Source organism: Lissotriton vulgaris, chromosome 8 (assembly GCF_964263255.1).
Source record: "Lissotriton vulgaris chromosome 8, aLisVul1.2, whole genome shotgun sequence".
Taxonomy (NCBI): Eukaryota; Metazoa; Chordata; class Amphibia; order Caudata; family Salamandridae; genus Lissotriton; species Lissotriton vulgaris.
The window spans coordinates 1,425,703,790-1,425,723,061 of record NC_141696.1 but is presented as its reverse complement, the minus strand read 5'-3'; the positions used below and the strand labels follow the sequence as shown (position 1 = coordinate 1,425,723,061).

Below are 19,272 nucleotides of genomic sequence, written 5' to 3'. Positions count from 1 at the left end.
TGATAAACTCCGGCATAAAAATACTTTGCAAGGTACTGGCAAGGCAACTGGGCCCGCACATGACCCACCTTATCCGTGAGGACCAGTGCGTGTTCATTCCCGGCCACAACACGGGCAAGAATATACGGTGCCTATTGCATGTAATGAAGAGGAACAAAATAGAAATGAGGAACTTGTGCTTGTGTCCATCAACCTTTTGAAAGCATTTGGTACAGTGGACTGGAGTTATCTTCAGGAGGTACTGAGGGCCAAAGCTGGTCAGAGTATTGGGCTTTTGGACGAGGAACTCGGCAGGGCTGCCCAGTATCAGTGCTCCTTTTTGCCTTGGCCATTGAGCCCATGGTGGTATCGGCCCAATGGGGAATATGCAGGGAGCGAGGTCAAATCTCATATCGCTGTATGCTGAAGATGCTTTATTTTATATTGCATCCCTCCAAGCAGCAGTCCTTAAACTCTTGCACCTCTTGGATGAATGCGCAGACTACTCTGGCCTGCACCTCAACAGGCTCTGATCTTTTCCTTGGCAGGATTGGCTACGCTACCTTTGGAAAGCCTCCCGAGTCTTTGACTGTGGACACTGGGTACTGCCGATATCTAGGCATACAGGTTGAACACGCGGATTCATAGTTGGTGCAGCTGAATGTGAACGAGTAATTGAATCCCTGAAGGGGTGAGTGGCCTGCTGGAACAACCTGTTGCTCTACCTAATGGATTGGATTGCGGTGGCCCGGATGGTTGTTCTACTGCGTTGCCTGTATGTGCTTCAGAATTCACTGTGTCTGCCCATGGCGGTGTTTAGGAAGCTGAACTCAGTGTTCATGGCATTATACTGGGCGGGTAGACACAACAGGGTAGCCGTGCATGTCTTAACGAGGCAGTACGAAGAGGAGGGGGGACTGCAAGCTCCTTGGCTGCACTTATATTACTATGTGGCGCATCTGCAACATGCAGCCCGGTGGCTGGATGAGGGAGACAATTGGGAGAAGCTTCTGTTCAGAGCGTGAGTACAGCATGGTAGTCTACCAACGGTCCTGATGAAGGAGGAGGGTGCATCCGTACACCTGCCACACGTGGTCAAACAGACCGCACATGTTTGGCAAGCATTTGTGGAGCGCAGACCTAGGCAACGCCATTTCACCCAGAACTTAATATTTTGATTCTTGCCCTGGTGCGAACAATTATGGAAAATATCTCATTTCAGGCATGGAGGGAGGTGGGGCTGCCAGGTATTAGCAGACCTGCACCCTAATCAATCCTTTATCTCATACGAGCAGGCTTGTGAGGGGTGCAGCCTGGGCCAGGGACATATACCTGCAGCGTGCTGGCCTCACAGATTTGGTCAGGAAGACGTGGCTCACATCCCCTAATGTCCTAGACACTGAAAAACTCAATATAATGCTTGCATGTGGGAGTGGGCACCGGTTAATTCCATTATTGTATAGTGCCATGAGGGCTGACTCAATGGGTCCACCTCCCATGGCATGGGCAGCGTGGGCTGGATAGCTGCACACCCCCATTGGTGATAAGGCATAGATGGCAGCTCAGGCTCTAACACACACAGTATCCTGCAATGCACACTTTAAGTTAATGCACTTTAACTACCTGCATCACATGTACAGGACTCCAAGAAGACTGTGTTGCATTGACTTGGACCACTCTGATGTTTGTCCTAGATATCGCAGGGAGGGGATGGACTTTCTGCATCTAGCCTGGGCGTTCCCGGGGGTAACCATTTCTGGACACATGGGGTTTACCGGTGAGGGAGGGAACCGGCCTTTAGGTGGAGGCAACCCGTCTACACTGCCTGCTTGAGTAAGTCAGGAGACCTAGAAAACGTAAGATGGCATACAGATTGTTACCGTTGGTCCTGGTTCTAGCAAGAAGAAGGATTGCCATAGTATGGATGTGCAAGTGCTCCCCTTCCATGAAGGATTGGTTGAAGGACATGTGGTCGCTTGCAGAGGAGGTCTACATGAAGGCTAGTAGAAAGGACGTAAAATTGGATGAAGACCTTGGAACGTGAATGGATCTCTGCAGAGATCTCTTAACCACTCAGGGTGTTGAGGGCGATCAACTTGAATTGGATGCCAGCGATGGTGGAACAGATATGGAGGAGAGTGGATGCCAGTGATGTAACTGTTTTTAAGTCCCTTGATGTACGGTTGTTGGCACCCGCAATTGTCTGACTCCATTGTTTCTCTTTCTTTCACTGTAAATTGTGTTTGAATTCATGCAGGCCGTCTGCTGGTACCTGTGCACCCAAAGTGTTGCTCTTGTAAAATGAAACAAGTAAACATTTAAAAAAAAAAGACTGGGTGCTGAGATCCAGTTGGCGGAGGAGAAAAGGACTTCTCTCTTCTGTAGGGGGCAGTGAGACAATTTAAAGTAGTCCCAAGCTGATATTGCCGACCCCCCAAACAAATTGTTCTTAGTTTAAAGAACAGGTTGTGAAATTAGCTCACTGACTAAATGATAAAAAAGGCAAGTGACCAAGAGGAAAGGCTGAATTCCTTGTAGTAAAGAAAGCCAGGAAAGAAGGGGACTGTAGGATCCCTGATACCGTAAAACCTTAGCAGGGAATTCAAGGTCCCTTATCAAGTGAGGGAAAATAGTGAAGACACAAGTTAAATTAAATGTATGCCTCGATTGCAGCAAGGCAGGGCACTTTGCCCGGGACTGCTTAACGGAGTCTAAAACCACATGCAAGACAGCAAGAGTTGTCAATGAACATATTCCGGAAAACTAGAAAAATAGGCAGTGAAGAGGTTGTCTTGTCGAACAGAGTTTTGGAAAAGTCTTCTCAATATTTGGCCAACACCATGGGAAGTATCCCATGTGAGCTAACCATCCTTGTCACAGTAATCATTTAACCTCAACAACAAAAGGTCTTGCTTATGTTACTAAATTAAGGAGCTACTGTCAATTACAAAGATCTCACACTTCCTAAAAATCCCTCGAATAGATAAAGACAAACTTGAACCTGTGTGAGCAGTCAACGGCTCAGACTCTCATCAGATATAATCCAATTCCAAATACCTTTGTTTTTGGTTTGTGAAATCAATCACACGAGACCCTGACTTTTGACCTCCTTTGTGGCAATTTTGGAGAGGGCTTGGCTATGGGGTTAAATGCTCATATCGATTGGGCTCTGCCTCTCCTGGCCTTGGGGTTATAGCCTTGTTGATCCATATGCAATAAAACAGCTCAGGGAACTGTCCTGGACCTACCCATCGAATATCAAGATTTCCAGGACGTCTTTGACAAAATAAGGCCAGTCAGTTGCCTGCCCAAGGGGAGTTTAACTATAGAATCAATCTAATTCTTGGGGCTGTTCAACTGTGTGATAGAACTTACTCCCTGCTGGATTCAGAAACGTATCATCTAAAGAGCTATCTAGGTTAATTACTAGATATTGGTTTCATCCACCATTCTTCCTCATCTGCATTCTACACTTTGTTCTTTGTCCCGTTAACAAAATTCTGAATTGTGCATGTATTTATACAGGGCACTTAGCAAAGTCAAGGAGATAAATTGCTACCCTTTACCCTTGATCCTGGTTCTATATGATATGGAGTGGAATTTAACCATTTACACCAAATTGGACCTGTGAAGGACTTACCAACTCCTCAAAGTTAAAGAAGGCGATGAATCGAAGGCAACCTTTTATTCTAAGTTCAGCCTTGTTCCATGCACAGCAAAATCATTTGGACTCTATAAAGACCCAGCAGCGTTCTAGTTCTTCATTTGCGAGATCTGAACAAATGTATTGCACATATGTGGCATTGTGTACACATACAACATCCTCTTTTACTCCCAAAATCTGAGTGACCATGTAACTCACATTGGGCTGTTCTGAAACGTCTCTGTGAAAACAATCTGTTTTCTAAATTAAAAATTGAACCTTCCAACCTCCAAAGTAGATTTTTTGGGTTATGTTCGCTCTCCAGAAGGCATAACTATGGATAAGAAAAAGGTAGCTGCATTCTTGGATTGGCGTGCACCTACCAAAATTAAAGAAATAGAGAGCTTCATGGGGTTCACAGATTTTTATAGGCGATTCATCACCCATTTTTCTGAAATTATTAGATCCATTAACATGCTTGTGAAGAAGAAAGTATCTCTCCACGTATCAAAGGAAGCAGATCCAGCCTTCGCCTTGCTTAATAACAAGTCAGATCAGTTCCTGTGCTTAGGCACCCTGATCCTATGCAGAGATTTTTTGCCACAACAGATGCCTATTGAGAAGTGGTGGGGATGAGGTTCTTCTTTAGCGTGATAGTTACACAGGACACATGCATCCCTTAGCTAACTTATTTAAAAAGCTGTTACTGGCAGAACAAAAATACATGATTGCTAAGAGAGAGTTCTCATCATCAAGTTGCTTTTTCAAGAATTGCATTATTACTTATTAGGGGCTGCTCATACTGTCATGACATTCAAAGACCCCAAGAAGTTGCAATTTTTTAAATCTCTCAAGGCTAATAGTTTGTTCTGAATTTGGTTTTATAATACCATATCACCCAGGGGATCAAGAAACAAAAGCAGATATCCTGTCACAGATGGGGATATACTTCCAAAGAAACCGACTTTTTGCATCCACAGGCCCAGGCGAGGTCACCCCCACTCCGCTGCTCCTGCCCGCTGCTCTGCTGCCTCGCTGCCGCCTCCTGTTACTTCCCCCCTCTGCTGCCTCGTCGCTGGCTCCAGTGCAGCCTCTGTGTTTTTCCCCGTGTTAGCCTTGTTGTCCTTTGTGAATAGCCTTTTGCCTCCTGTGCTGCCTTTTACCTTTAGTGTCTTCTTTTGCCCTCTATAGCAGCCTTGCCTCCACTGCCCCCTGCTCCCCCCCTCTGCTCCCCTCCCCCTACCTTGGGTGCCGCTCCCTGCCGCCGAGCCGCCCCAGTCCCCCTTCCCGCCACAGACCTCCGTCGACCCCGCCCCCCTCCTGCCCATTGGCTGCCCCGCTCCCGCCACCCAGCTGACCCGCCCTCCCGGCTCCTTCTTATGACGCCCCCAGAGCGACCGTGCAGCGGACGTGCGCAACGGAAGCACCGAATGAGCGCCGAAGGTGCGCCAAAGGTAAGCCCGTCTACGCCCGTCCACGCCTGGACCGCGCCCAGCGCCAGGACCCCTGGCTCCCGCAGACCCAAGCCCACCCCCCGAACGTACGACACCGCCACCCTCAACGCACTCAACACCGGCCGAATCCCGGGATGCTACCGAGCCACCCCAAGACGCACCCACGGACCCTTCAGCTGCCACTCCTGCAAGTTCGCCTGCATCCGGACCTGCACTGCAACAGCGCCTACCAAGCAGCAACCACCTGAAGTGCATCATGCTCAACACCCACTCCGTCCACAGACTTGCCGTCCAACTCTGGAACCTCCTCCACACCACATCTCCAGACGTTGCCTTCCTCACGGAAACATGGGTGAACGCCTCCTCATTGCCCGACATCGCCATCGCCATCCCGGAGGGCTACAGATCACCCGGTGAGACCGCGCCAACCAGACGGGAGGAGGCATCGCCATCATCCACAGGAACACCATCCGCATCACGACCAACACCGATGACACCCTGTCAACCGCCGAACACCTGCACTTCCAGATCCACACCGACCCCAAGACCACCCTCAGAGGCACCCTGATCTACCGACCCCCGGGACCACGCACACAATTCAGCCGACTACATCCTCCTCGGGGACCTCAACTTCCACCTTGAGAACAACAACGACCCCAACACCACCACCCTGCTTGACAACCTCGCCAACCTCAGACTCAAGCAGCTGGTGACCACCCCCACCCACCACGCCGGACACACAGTCGACCCAGTCTTCTCATCCAGCAAGGACATCGCCTTCAGCCACGCCACCGGACTCCACTGGACGGACCACAGCTGCGTACACTTCAGCTTCAGAAGCACCACGATCCAGCACCACCAGCAACAGGTTGCACGAAGAAGCTGGAACAAGATCACGGCCGACCAACTCGCCACATCCCTGAGCCAGCACCCTCCCGCCAGCTCAGCGAACCCCAGCCAGCCCGCCGACAACCTCACGAAGTGGATCAGCAACTGCGCAGATGACCTCGCCCCACTGAGGACCCCGCCCAGCAGACCCGGCAGCAAGAAGGCCCCATGGTTCACCAACGAACTCAAGAGCTCCAAGAAGAACTGCCGAGCCCTCAAGAGAGCCTGGAGAAGAGACCCAACACCGGACAACATGACCACCCTCAAGCTCGCCACCCGAAAGCACCATCAACTGATCCACGCCACCAAGAAAACAGCATTCAAGGAGCGGCTGGACAACAAGGCACACAACAGCAAGGAACTCTTCAACATCGTGAAAGAGCTCTCCAACCCCAACGCCGGAAACAACGACATCACCCCATCGCAAGACCTCTGCAACTCCCTCGCCTCCTACTTCCACAACAAGATCGCTGACATACACAACAGCTTCAGCACACAAACAACGCTCCCCACGACCGCACCAACGCCCCCCACCACCACCCTCAGCGGCTGGACCCCAATCAGCACCGAAGACACCATCCGCACGATGAACTCCATCCACTCCGGATCTCCGACCGACCCCTGCCCTCACCACGTCTTCAACAAGGCCGACGCTGTCATCGCAACCCACCTGCGGGACATCATCAACACCTCCTTCGACACCGCCACCTTCCCCGAGAGCTGGAAGCACGCCGAACTCAGCGCTCTACTAAAGAAACCAACAGCGGACCCCACCGAACTCAAAAACTACCGCCCCATCTCGCTCCTCCCGTTTCCAGCCAAAGTCATCGAGAAGACCGTCAACAAGCAACTGGCCGCCTTCCTCGAGACGAATAGATCCCTGGACCCCTCACAGTCGGGCTTCAGGGCCAACCACAGCACCGAGACCGCCCTCATCGCTGCCACCTATGACATCCGAGCCCTGCTCGACAACGGAGAAACAGCGGCCCTCATCCTCCTAGACCTCTCAGCTGCATTTGACACTGTCTGCCACCGCACCCTAGTGCAGCGCCTCAGCAACGTCGGAATCCAGGAGAAGGCACTGGAGACGATCATCTCCCTCCTCCCTGGAAGGACACAGAGTGTCGGCCTACCCCCGTTCTGGTCAGAGGCCACCGAAGTCATCTGCGGCGTTCCTCAGGGTTCATCGGTCAGCCCCACCCTCTTCAATGTCTACATGAGCCCCCTTGCGGCCATCGCATGCCAAAACAACCTCAACATCATCTCCTATGCCGACGACACACAGCTGATCCTCTCCCTTACCAACGACGCCGCGACCGCCAGAGCCAACCTACACGAAGGGATGAAAGACGTAGCCGAGTGGATGATGACCAGCTGCCTGAAACTGAACTCAGACAAGACGGAAGTCCTCCCCTGGGCTCCTTGCCCTCCGCTTGGGACAACTCCTGGTGGCCCCCCGCCCTGGGCACCGCACCCAAACCTACAGACCACGCACGCAACCTGGGCTTCATCCTGGACTCCTCCCTCTCCATGACCAGACAAGTCAACGCCGTCTCCTCGTCTTGTTTCAACATCCTGCGCATGCTACGTAAGAATTTCCGGTGGATCCCCACCGAGACCAGGAAGACGGTCACCCAGGCCCTCGTCACCAGCCGTCTGGACTACCGCAACGCCCTCTGCGCCGGAACAACCGCCAAGCTCCAGAAGAGACTCCAGCGAATCCAGAACGCCTCACCGAGACTCATCCTCGACATCCCCAGACACAACCACATCTCCGGACACCTGAGAGACCTGCACTGGCTCCCGGTCAACAAGAGAATCACCTTCCGGCTCCTCACCCACGCACACAAAGCTCTACACAACCAAGGCCCGAGTTACCTCAACAGCCGCCTCAACTTCTACGCTCCCACACGCCAGCTCCTATCGACCAGCCACGCCCTCGTCGCCGTACCCCGCATCCGAAGAGCCACAACAGGAGGAAGGTCCTTCTCCCACCTGGCCGCCAAGACCTGGAACTCCCTCCCGACCCACCTCCGCATGACCCAAGACCACCTCGCCTTCAGGAAGCAGCTCAAGACCTGGCAGTTCGAGCAGTAGCGGACTCCCCGTCCCCAAGCTCCTTGAGACCCTCCGGGTGAGTAGTGCACGATATAAATGTCTTTGATTGATTGATTGACAGAGCATCATCTTCCTAGAATGTGTTCTAGGAGTTTGCCAAAAAGAAGGAGGCCCTTCAGATTTACATGGGAGAATAGTTGACTGATTATGGGAATATAATACAGGATGTCCTCTTTTACCATCAAAAGAAATGTATTTCCACCTTCCCCAGAGCTAGTGCAGGAAGCTTTAGTTTGGTGTCTTGATACCCCTCTAACTGGAAATCCAGGTATTTAGAAAAGAATAGTAAATTGTAAATGATGGTCCTGGTGGCATGACCTGCCTAAGGATATACACAACTATGTTCATTCTTGTCCAACACACATCTGAAATAAGACTCCCCCATCTCAGTGCCACTAGGACTCTAATATCTTCTCCAAGCACCCCCATACATTCTGCATAATAGAAGCGTGAATTTTATCACAGTCCTTCCCAATTCCAACAAACATGCTACGGTCTGGGTAACTGTAGACCTGTTTTCTAACATGGCACACTTTGTATCTCTAAAGAAACTCCTCAGGTCAAAGGATTCGTCCTCCCTTTTGCTTCAGCATGTCATACAGCTTCATGGTCTCCCTTCTGTTAAATCTTTTGATAGGAGGGCACAATTCATCTCTAAAGTCTGGCAGAGGTTGTGCACCTCGATGGACATTAACGCTCAACTCTGGTTGCCTATCACCCGCAAACCAATTGGCAGGCAGAGCAAGTAAAAAAGTAATTGGAACAGATTATTGAATGTTTTTACCTACTACTTCCTCAGAATGGAAACAGATGCTCCCTTTAGTTAAATGTGCATACAATAACTCTCAGCCTTGTGCCACTTGTACTTCCCTATTTCACTATGTAACAAGAAAGCTTCCGCAAGCTCTACCTGCAGACCCACCAAGAAGCCCTGAGCAATATGCCATTTATCCAAGACAGTCATGGTCTCTCATTTCAAGTCCAAATACACATTAAACAATGGTTACAAGAGTCGAAGGAATACATAGAAATGCAAGCCAAGAAACATAAGAAACAGCAACCTAATTACAAAGGAGACTTGGTATGGCTCTCCACTAAGAACATTAAAATGGACTACTTATGCCTGCTATCCCACCAAGCCTGCCCATCAGCTTGCTCTTTTTCGGAGGGAGCAGTCAAGGATCTAGGTTATCTCAGACCCTCTTTTGTGATTTGTGCCCTGGGACTTCGCTCTGTCCCTCATATTGCCATCTCCCCGAGGCCATTCCTACCAAGGACCCTTTTGTTCCAATAGATCATTTGCTGGGGCCTTTTATTCCAAGAACTTTGTAAGCTACCATACACTATCCCCCGGGGCCTTTTGTCTTTTGTCCTTGTTGGTCCAATCCCCCATTAAGGCCATATTCATTCCCCAGGTCCCTTTTTGCCTATTGATTGTCTTAGGCAACTCTCCCTAGGAACAATCAGTGACACCAACAATCTCTAGAGAATTCGGGTATCATGCAGTAGCAGTGGCCATCTTGCCTGAGCGCTGTAAAAATCCTTCTCCCAAACAATGATGCCCTGAATGGCTTCATGCTTTTTAAAGAGAGTGGTTCTCTCTTCCCGTCCTCACTTGAAAATCTGCATTCCTTCCTGAAGACCTCTAGCCTGCATACCTGATACTCTACCTGGAGTCCCCACAAGTTCCTTACCTGGATGATTGTGTCCTCCCACGTGGTGAGTTCTTCCTGAGAGAGAAAAAGGAGAAAGAGCAGCATTAACATGTTTTTACGGATTCTGTAGCAAGCTAACAAAAATTCAACAAAGACTAAGATTAGTGCACTAGCTGATGTTCTTTCTTTTCTTCGTGTTTAACTAACATTGAGAATTTCTAAGAATAGAAAGCATGGGACTAACTTTTTGGAGCCATTTTAATATAATGTAGGGAACTATCATGTTTATCCTCTCCTGCTCAGTGTTAAGAAAGAAACTCAGTGATTAAGAGCAAATTTCAAGCACCGAGGTACTCTTCAAAAGGACAGTCCTGAAGTAAGGGCCAGAAACCCAAGTAGTGGTTAAAGATTATAGACTGTAATTATACAGAATTAGGGAACCATCATATTTATCCTCTCCTGGTTAGTGTTGAGAACGAAACTCGGTGAATAAGAGCAAATTTCAAGCATGGAGGTACTCTTCAAAAGGACAGTCCTGAAGTAAGGGCCAGAAACCCAAGTAGTGGCTAAAGATTATAGACCGTAAGTACATAGATATGTACTGAATGATTATTTGTGTATAAGGAGAGATTATGTACAGTAACTTTGGGGAAACTAAGGTCTCTCTCTCTTTTGTGAATCGATAACAGGTATACAGCACCAGTCTGAGACGAAAGACCCTTAGCAATCAGATTAAGACAAGTGTTTCTGTAGGAGAATAAAGCAAAAGGGAAAAGACTGAAGTGGAGGGTAAGAAAAATGGACTGGAAACAGGTGGGAGCAGCAGCAAAAAGGTCAAGAAAGAGAGCAGGAAGAGGCCTGAGAAGAGAGTGGTGCGAAAGCAGGAAGAGGAAGAAGAATGCAGCAGGAGAGAGGGGACCTGGAAGAACACAGATCCTGGAGCTGGCCGAAGGCCAACAGAGGTAGGGGGAGAGCTGGACCTGGGCACCTACTGACTAAAGACTGGTTGCTGAAGAGGCCTACTGGGCATACAGACTGCACCACAACAACATCCTGGGCACAGGCTGAGAGATGATCAGGCCGCATCGGGGTGGGAGCTCCCCCCTGCTGGGAAGTGTGTATCTGGCTGAGAACTCCTGGAACTGGGCGGGGCTGCTGTGTGGGGGGGTTGCCTGAGCCGGTTGATCTGGCCTTTGCAGCCCGCAGAGTGATGGTAGGCACATGGAGGGATGTATGTCGTTACAATGCATACTTTTACAACGCATACCTTTACAACTCATTTTTTACTTCGCAACATCCATTAGAACGCATTCCATTACAACGCATGCCATTACAACTAATTCTTTGAAACTACCTTTACAAAGCATTCCACTACAACGCATACTACATTTACAACGCATACCATTACAACGCATACCATTAGAATGCATGTATGGTAAGTATTGGATAGTGTAGGGGTAAAAATTACTATTCTAACTCCAGGGGGGTGAAACAGTAGGGTAAGTGTTGGATAGTGTAGGGGTAAAAACTACTATTCTAGCTTCAGGGGGTGCAACAGTAGGGTAAATGTTGGATAGTGTAGGCATGCGTTGTAATGGTATGTGTTGTAATGACTGCGTTGTAATGACATGCGTTGTAGTGATATGCGTTGTAGTGACATGCGCTGTAATGGTTGCATTGTAATGGCATGCGTTGTAATGGATGTTGCGTTGTAAAAGTTTTGTTGTAAAGGTAGTGCATTGTAAAAGTTGCGTTGTAAGTGCTGTTTCCCCACATGGAGGCTGCCTGCTCGAGATTGCAGTTAACCAGGGCTTTGTCCAGAGATATCCTGAAGACTGTTGGAGCGCAGGTGGGGAGCCGCTGTGGCCCAGATTCATTGCCCCTCCAACTGAAGCAGGCTGACATCAGGAGCACAGACACTTATAAAACTGCCCCTTACCTAGTCCTGGGTACCACTCACTCCGACGGGGTACTGCACAGCTTGAGGATCCCCTGGGGAGGCGGGTACCAGCCACAGTGAGTGTGGCAGTTGGCTGACAAGGTAAGTGTGAGGTCCATCCGGGTGGGTGGTGGGTGTTGCCCCCCCCCCAGCAAGGTCCAACAGGGTTCTGTGTTGGACCTCCCAGAGCGGACAAATTGGACTGGACTTGAGAGTCCAATCTGCCATGCCGCCATGGTCATGAGCAAGGAAAAGGCAGCAAGAGCAGCTGGGCCAAACACCATAACTCAATATACCATGCCGAGACACCCTACCCAGTGTATAACCAGATAAATGAGGGACTGCATTTTGGGGAGAAGAAGGATCGCTCTGAGCCATCCCGGGGAGTGCTTCTGCTGCTCTTCAGGGAGTCTAGGAAGGCCCTAGAAGACTGCATTGAGACCGCCTTGATTGATGTTAATCTGCTCCGGGTAAATCTGTGGAAGGTGGCAGGTCACTGCGGCTGAGGGGGGATGTTGCGGATCTGCAGGAAGAGGTAACAACACTCAAGCAACAAGTGGCCCAGATAATTATGGCCATGGGGGCACTGGAGCAAAGGGCTGATGATGCGGAGGGACATGCAAGACGCAGCAACATCCATGTCCTGGGAATTCCCAAAAGATACATTCCTGGAACACTGGATTTGCACACAGGTGCACCCCAAAGGGCTTTCCGACCTGTTCACGTTTGAGAAGGCTCACAGGGCACTGGTGCTGCCTCCCCCTCAGGTCACACAGCCATGTGCTATAATACTGTAGGTGCTAAACTACTGTGACAGACACTGTGACCTGCATGCTGCCAAGGAGCATCAAGACCTCCAATATGAAACAATAAAGTCACTATATATCTGGGTTACACCAGACAGGAGTAGGAACTGCGGAAATCCTTCCTGGGAGTCAAGCGAAAGCTATGTGATTTACAGCTGCAAGAAATGTTTCTCTATCCGGCTAGTTGAAAATCTTAGAGCAGGGCAAGGCCCACATCTTTGAGTCCACGGAGGAAATTTGGGACTGGCTTGAGATTTGGGGAGATGGTCCCCTCCTACAGGAGCTACATGGTCTTCAGCAGGGGCTCCCAGAATCGTATTGGCCAGGTGGAGACTCATGACCTGGCTCCAAAGGATGTTCACATGATCATAGTGGAAGAGGGCAGATTGTTGAAGCTAGGCACCATGTGGAAGCTAGGTCACCGGATCTGCCGGCCTTTGCTGGCACTGGACCCAACAGCATACATTGCCCCTAAGACCCTGATGGATGGAGCCCCTAAACCAGAGGGTTATTGAACAAATCCTGGCTGAATTGAGGGTGCTCCGACTGTGTTACCCCACATGCCTGGGAGGAGAGCTGTGCCTGATTAAGGCGAGATTGCATCTGTGAGCGATGATTGTGAAAGAGTGAAGGAAGTGTTGGCTCCATGAGCGGCTTATATGTATCAGAGGAGGAGCGGGGGTCCACCGCTGTTGGTTATAAGCTGTGTGTGTGTGTGCAGTGTGTGGAGGTGCTGGGCAGCAGTCACTGGATCTCGAGCATGGTGTATGCTGAGCGGCAATTCTATGACTGAGGCGTTTAGGTTTCTACGTTGGAATGTTGGGGGCTGGGCATTTGCAATAAGTGACACAGGGTGCTCTCCTTCCTGAAAAGGCATAATATCCAGTTTGCATGCTTGCAGGAAACGCATCTGGATAACACTGGGGGCGCAAGGTTAGCGAAAAAGTGTCAGGACAGGTATACCACTCCTCCTATTCTACATATGCTAGGGGTACACAATCTGGGTGGCCCTGAGAACTCTGGGGCATATTATCAAGGGGGGCGATAGGCACTTTTTGCCGGTTTAGCAGCCGTTTTCAGCCGCTAAGCAGCGAAAATTCTATCGCCCTATTATCAAGCTGTCGCTAACAGCAGTTAGCGACAGCTTGAATGCGATAGCGAGCGGTTTGGGATCCGCTTTGCATGTCAGCGATATTTATCGCTAATGACATGCAAAGTGGGCTATCACCTATTCACAAGGCTGGCGTAGTGATGGAAATATTCCCGCTATCGCCAAAAACGAATTCCTGCTCTGACCAGTTCTTAGCCATGTTATCCAATGGGAGGTGGATAACATGGCTAATAGCATTTCGTCGCTAATGCGACAATATCGCTGTATTCTCAGCGATATTCTCGCATTACGCCGCTATCGCTGGATATTTTAGCGCTATGGAGAAAAATGTTGCTAATAGCATGTTTTGTCCGCTAAAATATCCAGCGATAAGCAGCGATAAAAAAAAAGTCGCTAAGCGCATATAGCGATAAATATCGCTAGTTGTTGGTAATATGCCCCTCTGTTCACTGTCCAGTACATGGTAGCAGATATAGGGGGATGATATGGGCTCTTGCATGCCCAACTAGATGGACATCAAATCGCTATTTAAAACACTTATGCCCCGAACAGAGACAAAACGGCCTTTTACCAAGCACTGCGGGATCTCATAGCCATAGAGCTGGATGTACAGCTCATATGGCTGGGTGACTTTAAATGTGTTCTTGACCATGCTCTGGACAGACAACCCGAAGCTGGTGCAAACCTCCTATGACCAGCAAATTGCAGGCAGTAATGAGGGATTTAGGTCTAAAGGATGCCTTGCCGGGTGCGACACCCAACTCAGAGGCTCTTTATTTGTTTCCCTCCTACACACAGCACACATAACAGGCTTGACAGGGTCCTAGTGACAGAGAAAGCCACCTTCCTGGCCGCTGAGGTAACCTACTTGGCCAGGTTTTTATCAGATCACACCCTTGTGTGCTGTGTAATACAGTGGAACGCCCCCTGTACAGGGCCACCAGCGTTGGCAAATGCTCTCCGAGATCCTGAAGGATCATGTGGAAATGGCGACACTCTCCTGGTGCTCTTGGACTACACAACATTTAACTGGAATGCCACTGCTAGGAGAGGCACGGAATGGGTGGAGATGAAGGCGGAAATACTTGGAGCTGGAATCGGACTCAACTGCAGAGTCTGGTGCCAGTTTTAGGAAGTTTTGAGGGACAGGGAGACACGCTAGCAGTGATGGTGAAAGATAATCAGGGACACCTACCACCTATGCTCTAGAACCCACGCTGTGTGAACAAATTAGCAATATCTAGGACAAATACACGTTCGCTTGCTACTGCCAGCGGCTCCACGCTGAAAGTTCTGGTGCCTATTGGCCTGGTTTCTGTACTGGAAGCAGGGCCGCCCCATTATTGACCTGCTTGCGTAACTCGAGCAAGCAAGAAACACACAATTGATGGACAGAATGCAGAACAAATCAAAACATTCACCGCCAGTCAAGAGATCTGGGTTAAATCCATCATTCTTTTGCTCACCATGCCACCCCAGTTTAGATCTGGCCATATGCAAATCAGTCTTGACCCTGTCCCTCAAGGGAACAGTCCAGCCCGAACTGCCAAGCCAGGTCCTCCCTCGACTGGAAACAAGCATCTTAGGGCCGGTTTCGGGGTTCTACCTCTCATCAGCCAGTATAGCTTCGATCCAGTGGCACAGTGAGCCCGGGACCCATGTTTGGGCATACCCGGCACACTTACGGCGAGAAAGCAAGAAACACACAATTGATGGACGGAATGCAGAACAAATCCAAACATTCACCGGCAGTCAATAGATCTAGGTTAAATCCATCATTCTTTTGCTGACCATGTCACCCCAGTTTAGACCTCGCCATATGCAAATCAGTCTGGACCCTGTCCCTTAAGGGAACAGTTCAGCCCGAACTGCCAAGCCAGGTCCTCTCTAGACTGGAAACAAGCATCCTAGGACCATTTTGGGTTTCACCCCTCATCAGCCAGGATAGCTTCAATCCAGTGGCACAGTGAGTCCGGGAACCACGTCTGGGCATACCCGGCGCACTTAGGGCGAGAAAGCAAGAAACACACAATTGATGGACGGAATGCAGAACAAATCAAAACATTCACCACCAGTCAAGAGAACTTGGCGAGAGATATGGTGCACTCCAGGATGGCCATACTAGAAGTGTTACAATGGCATCACAGAAGATATACTCTGCAGACCCGACTGTCTGGGATGACTGCTTTGTCCTGTTCCTGAGGGACTGACATTGAAGCGCCTCCTACCAGGAGCGTGGAAGGATTCGAAGGCCTCAATATTGACTGATAAGATACTTGAGGCATTGACTGATATCAGTTTACCCGTACTCTCTCAGGAAGAAAGTGAGAATCTTGAGACCCCGCTTACGGTGGAGGAACTCAATCTAGCCATCAGGGATTTCCGCCCGGGCAAAGCCTTGGGTCCTAATGGATTGCCGATAGAATTATACAAGCTGCAGCCGGAAGGCCTCAGCCCTTACCTCAAAATTATGTTTTCAGAGAGTAAGGAGAGGGTAATTTTGCCACGCGATCAACGTATTGCCACGATTGTGACGATTCTCAAAGACGGAAAGTCCGGGGACTTGTGCGCCTCCTATAGGCCCATCTCCTTATTGAATGCGTAGCAGAAGATATTAGCTAAGGTTCTGGCCAATAGGCTCAAACCCATCCTCCCCACGCTGGTCCACCCGAACCAGTCGGGGTTCATGCCCCATCGCAATACGGCGCTCAATCTTCGCCGTCTTCATGGAGTGCTGGGACACTGCCATACTATCCAGAAGGATGCGGTTGTGGTGTCCCTTGACGCTGCGATGGCCTTCGATACCCTTGAATGGCCCTATATGATGGCAGTGCTCCGAAAATTGGGCTTCGGGCCCGAATTCATGGCCTGGGTGCGTCTCCTGTACACTGAACCCCTGGCACAGGTGACGGTCAACAATAAGGTCTCGGAGGTTTTCGCTTTGGAGCGAGGAACGAGACAGGGTTGTCCCTTGTCTCCCCTACTCTTTGCCCTCTCGCTCGAACCACTGGCAGCCTGGATCAGGCAGGATATTTCTGTACGAGGGCTGAGATGGTCTGATGGATGGGAGAACAAGATATCGCTCTATGCGGACGATATCCTTCTTTATCTTACTAGGCCTCGTCAGTCCCTAATGGTTGCAATGGACGTCTTTGCTAGTTTTGGACGCAACTCCGGCTATAGGATCAACTGGGATAAATCGGTGGTCTATGTCCTCCATGGGGACCCTCCGAGGGTGCCCGGAAATTGCCCGATCACAATTGCCGCCGACGGGTTTCGATACCTAGGGATATTTATCTCTAAGGAAAGAACCCTAAGATAAGAGTGACACCTTTTGCCGCCCTTACAACGGTTCAGGAGAGACTCCTCTTCCTGGCGTAGGCTCCCGCTGTCTCTGCTTGGCCGAGCGTCACTCTTTAAGATGATGGCGCTGCCAAGATTCCTTTACGCCCTACAGAACTGCCCTGATCTCATGCCCAACTCCCACTTTGCGCGTATAGGAATATCCCATATTCGGGTCTTATGGGGTCTGAAAGGGGTAGTTTCCTTTGCCACTCTCCAACATACGTACGAACTTGCACAAACAGAATATTTTCGCTACCTGCAGGTTCGTCATTCACTCCAGGCTAATATCCCACCTGGGAGTAAGCCCCCTGACTCCTCCCCACTTGAGGACAGATTGCTGGATGGCCACCTCCAGGAGCACGCCATCTCCCTAACATACAAAAAAAATCATATGCAATTCCCCGGACCTTCTGCTGGGTCTCAAAGTAAAATGGGAGCAAGATGGGTTATTAATCGAAGAAGAGGAATGGAGTTATGCGCTCGCCTCTCCCAAGGAGGTTGTCATTTCCTCGCGTCTAAGGTTGATTCAACTCAAGATACTGCATCGGATTTATATATCGGGGACCCGGCTGCGGCTCATGGGATGTAGTGGTGACGGGCTCTGTAGGAGGGGGTGCGGGGACTTAGGTACGTTTTTTCACATCCTATGGGATTGCCTATTGATTCAGCCATACTGGCGCTGCGTACACCAATGTATGCGTTAGATATGGGAGGTGGAGCTCCGAGTCCAGCCGAAGAGAAGTTTGCTTAATAATTTGTAGCCGACTGACCTCTCTTCCCGCTGGAAGATTGTGGGCGACGTTGGGATTCGCCATAGCAAAGCGAAACATTGCCAGATTATGGGGGGCGGTGTTGCAGCCGAAACTTTCCTCTTGGAAGACTGATATGGATTGGTGCATGCTGCAGGTGAAAACTGTGTATACAGCAAGGGGGTGTCCCCGCAAGTGGTGTGAGGTGTGGTCCAATTGGAATGAGTACAAAGGGTACATTTGTGAGCCCCCAAGAATAGCCCCTGTTGACGACCCACTTGAAGAGGCGATGAAATAACCAATATATCGTAGAAACGCAATGATATGTAAAACTGATGTTTGTCATTTTCTTCACTGGCACGACTAAATACTGTTATGTATCATGCTTGTGCTCTCCACCATTGTTTTGTTGGGATTTCACTTTAATAAAAAGATACTTGAGGCATTGATGGAGCTACCCAGAGCTACGCCACCGGGGTGGGATGGTTTCTCGATTGAATTTTACCAGGCCTACTCAGAACAGTTGGTTTAAACACATTTGTAAATATTTAATGAGGCGTTTGACCCGGGACTCTTAACCCCCTTCCTGAGGGAAGGGGGTAATTTGCACGCTTGTGAAATAGGGGGGAGATTTCTGGGACACAGCGGCGTACAGCAAGCTTACTATGATAAACTCCGGCATCAAAATACTTTGCAAAGTACTGGCGAGGCAACTGGCCCTGCACATGACCCACCTTATCCATGAGGACCAGTGTGGATTCATTCCTGGCCACAACACGGGCATGAATATACGGTGCCTATTGCATGTAATGAAGAGGCACAAAATAGAAATGAGAAACTGGCGCTTGTGTCCATCAACCTTAGAAAGCATTTGATTCAGTGGACTGGAGTTATCTTCAGGAGGTACTGAGGGCCAAAGCCGGTCAAAGTATTGGGCTTTGGGACGAGGAACTCGGCAGGGCTGCCCAGTATCAGTGCTCCTTTTTGCCTTGGCCATTGAGCCCATGGTGGTATGGGCCCAATGGGGAATACGCAGGGAGAGAGGTTGCATCTCATATCGCTGTATGCTGAAGATGCTTTATTTTATATTGCATCCCACCAAGCAGCAGTCCTTAAACTCTTGCAGCTCTTGGATGAATGCGCAGACTACTCTGGCCTGCGCCTCAACAGGCTCTGATCTTTCCCGTGGCAGGATTGGCTACACTACCTTTGGAAAGCCTCCCGAGGCTTGGACTGCGGAGACTGGGTACTGCCGATATCTAGGCATACAGGTTGAACACACGGATTCATAGTTGCTAGAGCTGAATGTGAACGAATAATCAAATCCATGAAGGGGTCAGCGGCCTTCTGGAACAACCTGTTGCTCTACCTTATGGATTGGATTGCGGTGGCCCGGATGGTTGTTCTACTGCGTTGCCTGTATGTGCTTCAGAATTCACTGTGTCTGCCCATGGCGGTGTTTAGGAAGCTGAACTCAGTGTTCATGGCCTTATACTGGGTGGGCAGGCACAACAGGGTAGCCTTGCATGTCTTAATGAGGCAGTAAGAAGAGGAGGGGGGACTGCAGGCTCCTTGGCTGCACTTA

The 19,272-nt window shown here is 49.9% G+C and overlaps 1 long non-coding RNA gene across 2 annotated transcripts in view; it reads right to left on the bottom strand.

The window, feature by feature from the left end:
- Nucleotides 1–19,272, bottom strand: part of LOC147698864 (uncharacterized) — a 73,987-nt gene that overhangs the window by 23,022 nt on the left and 31,693 nt on the right. For both annotated transcript variants that reach the window (XR_015299233.1, XR_015299234.1), the window contains one exon: nt 9,777–9,812. This is a non-coding gene — a long non-coding RNA (uncharacterized LOC147698864). The remainder of the gene's footprint in view (nt 1–9,776; nt 9,813–19,272) is intronic.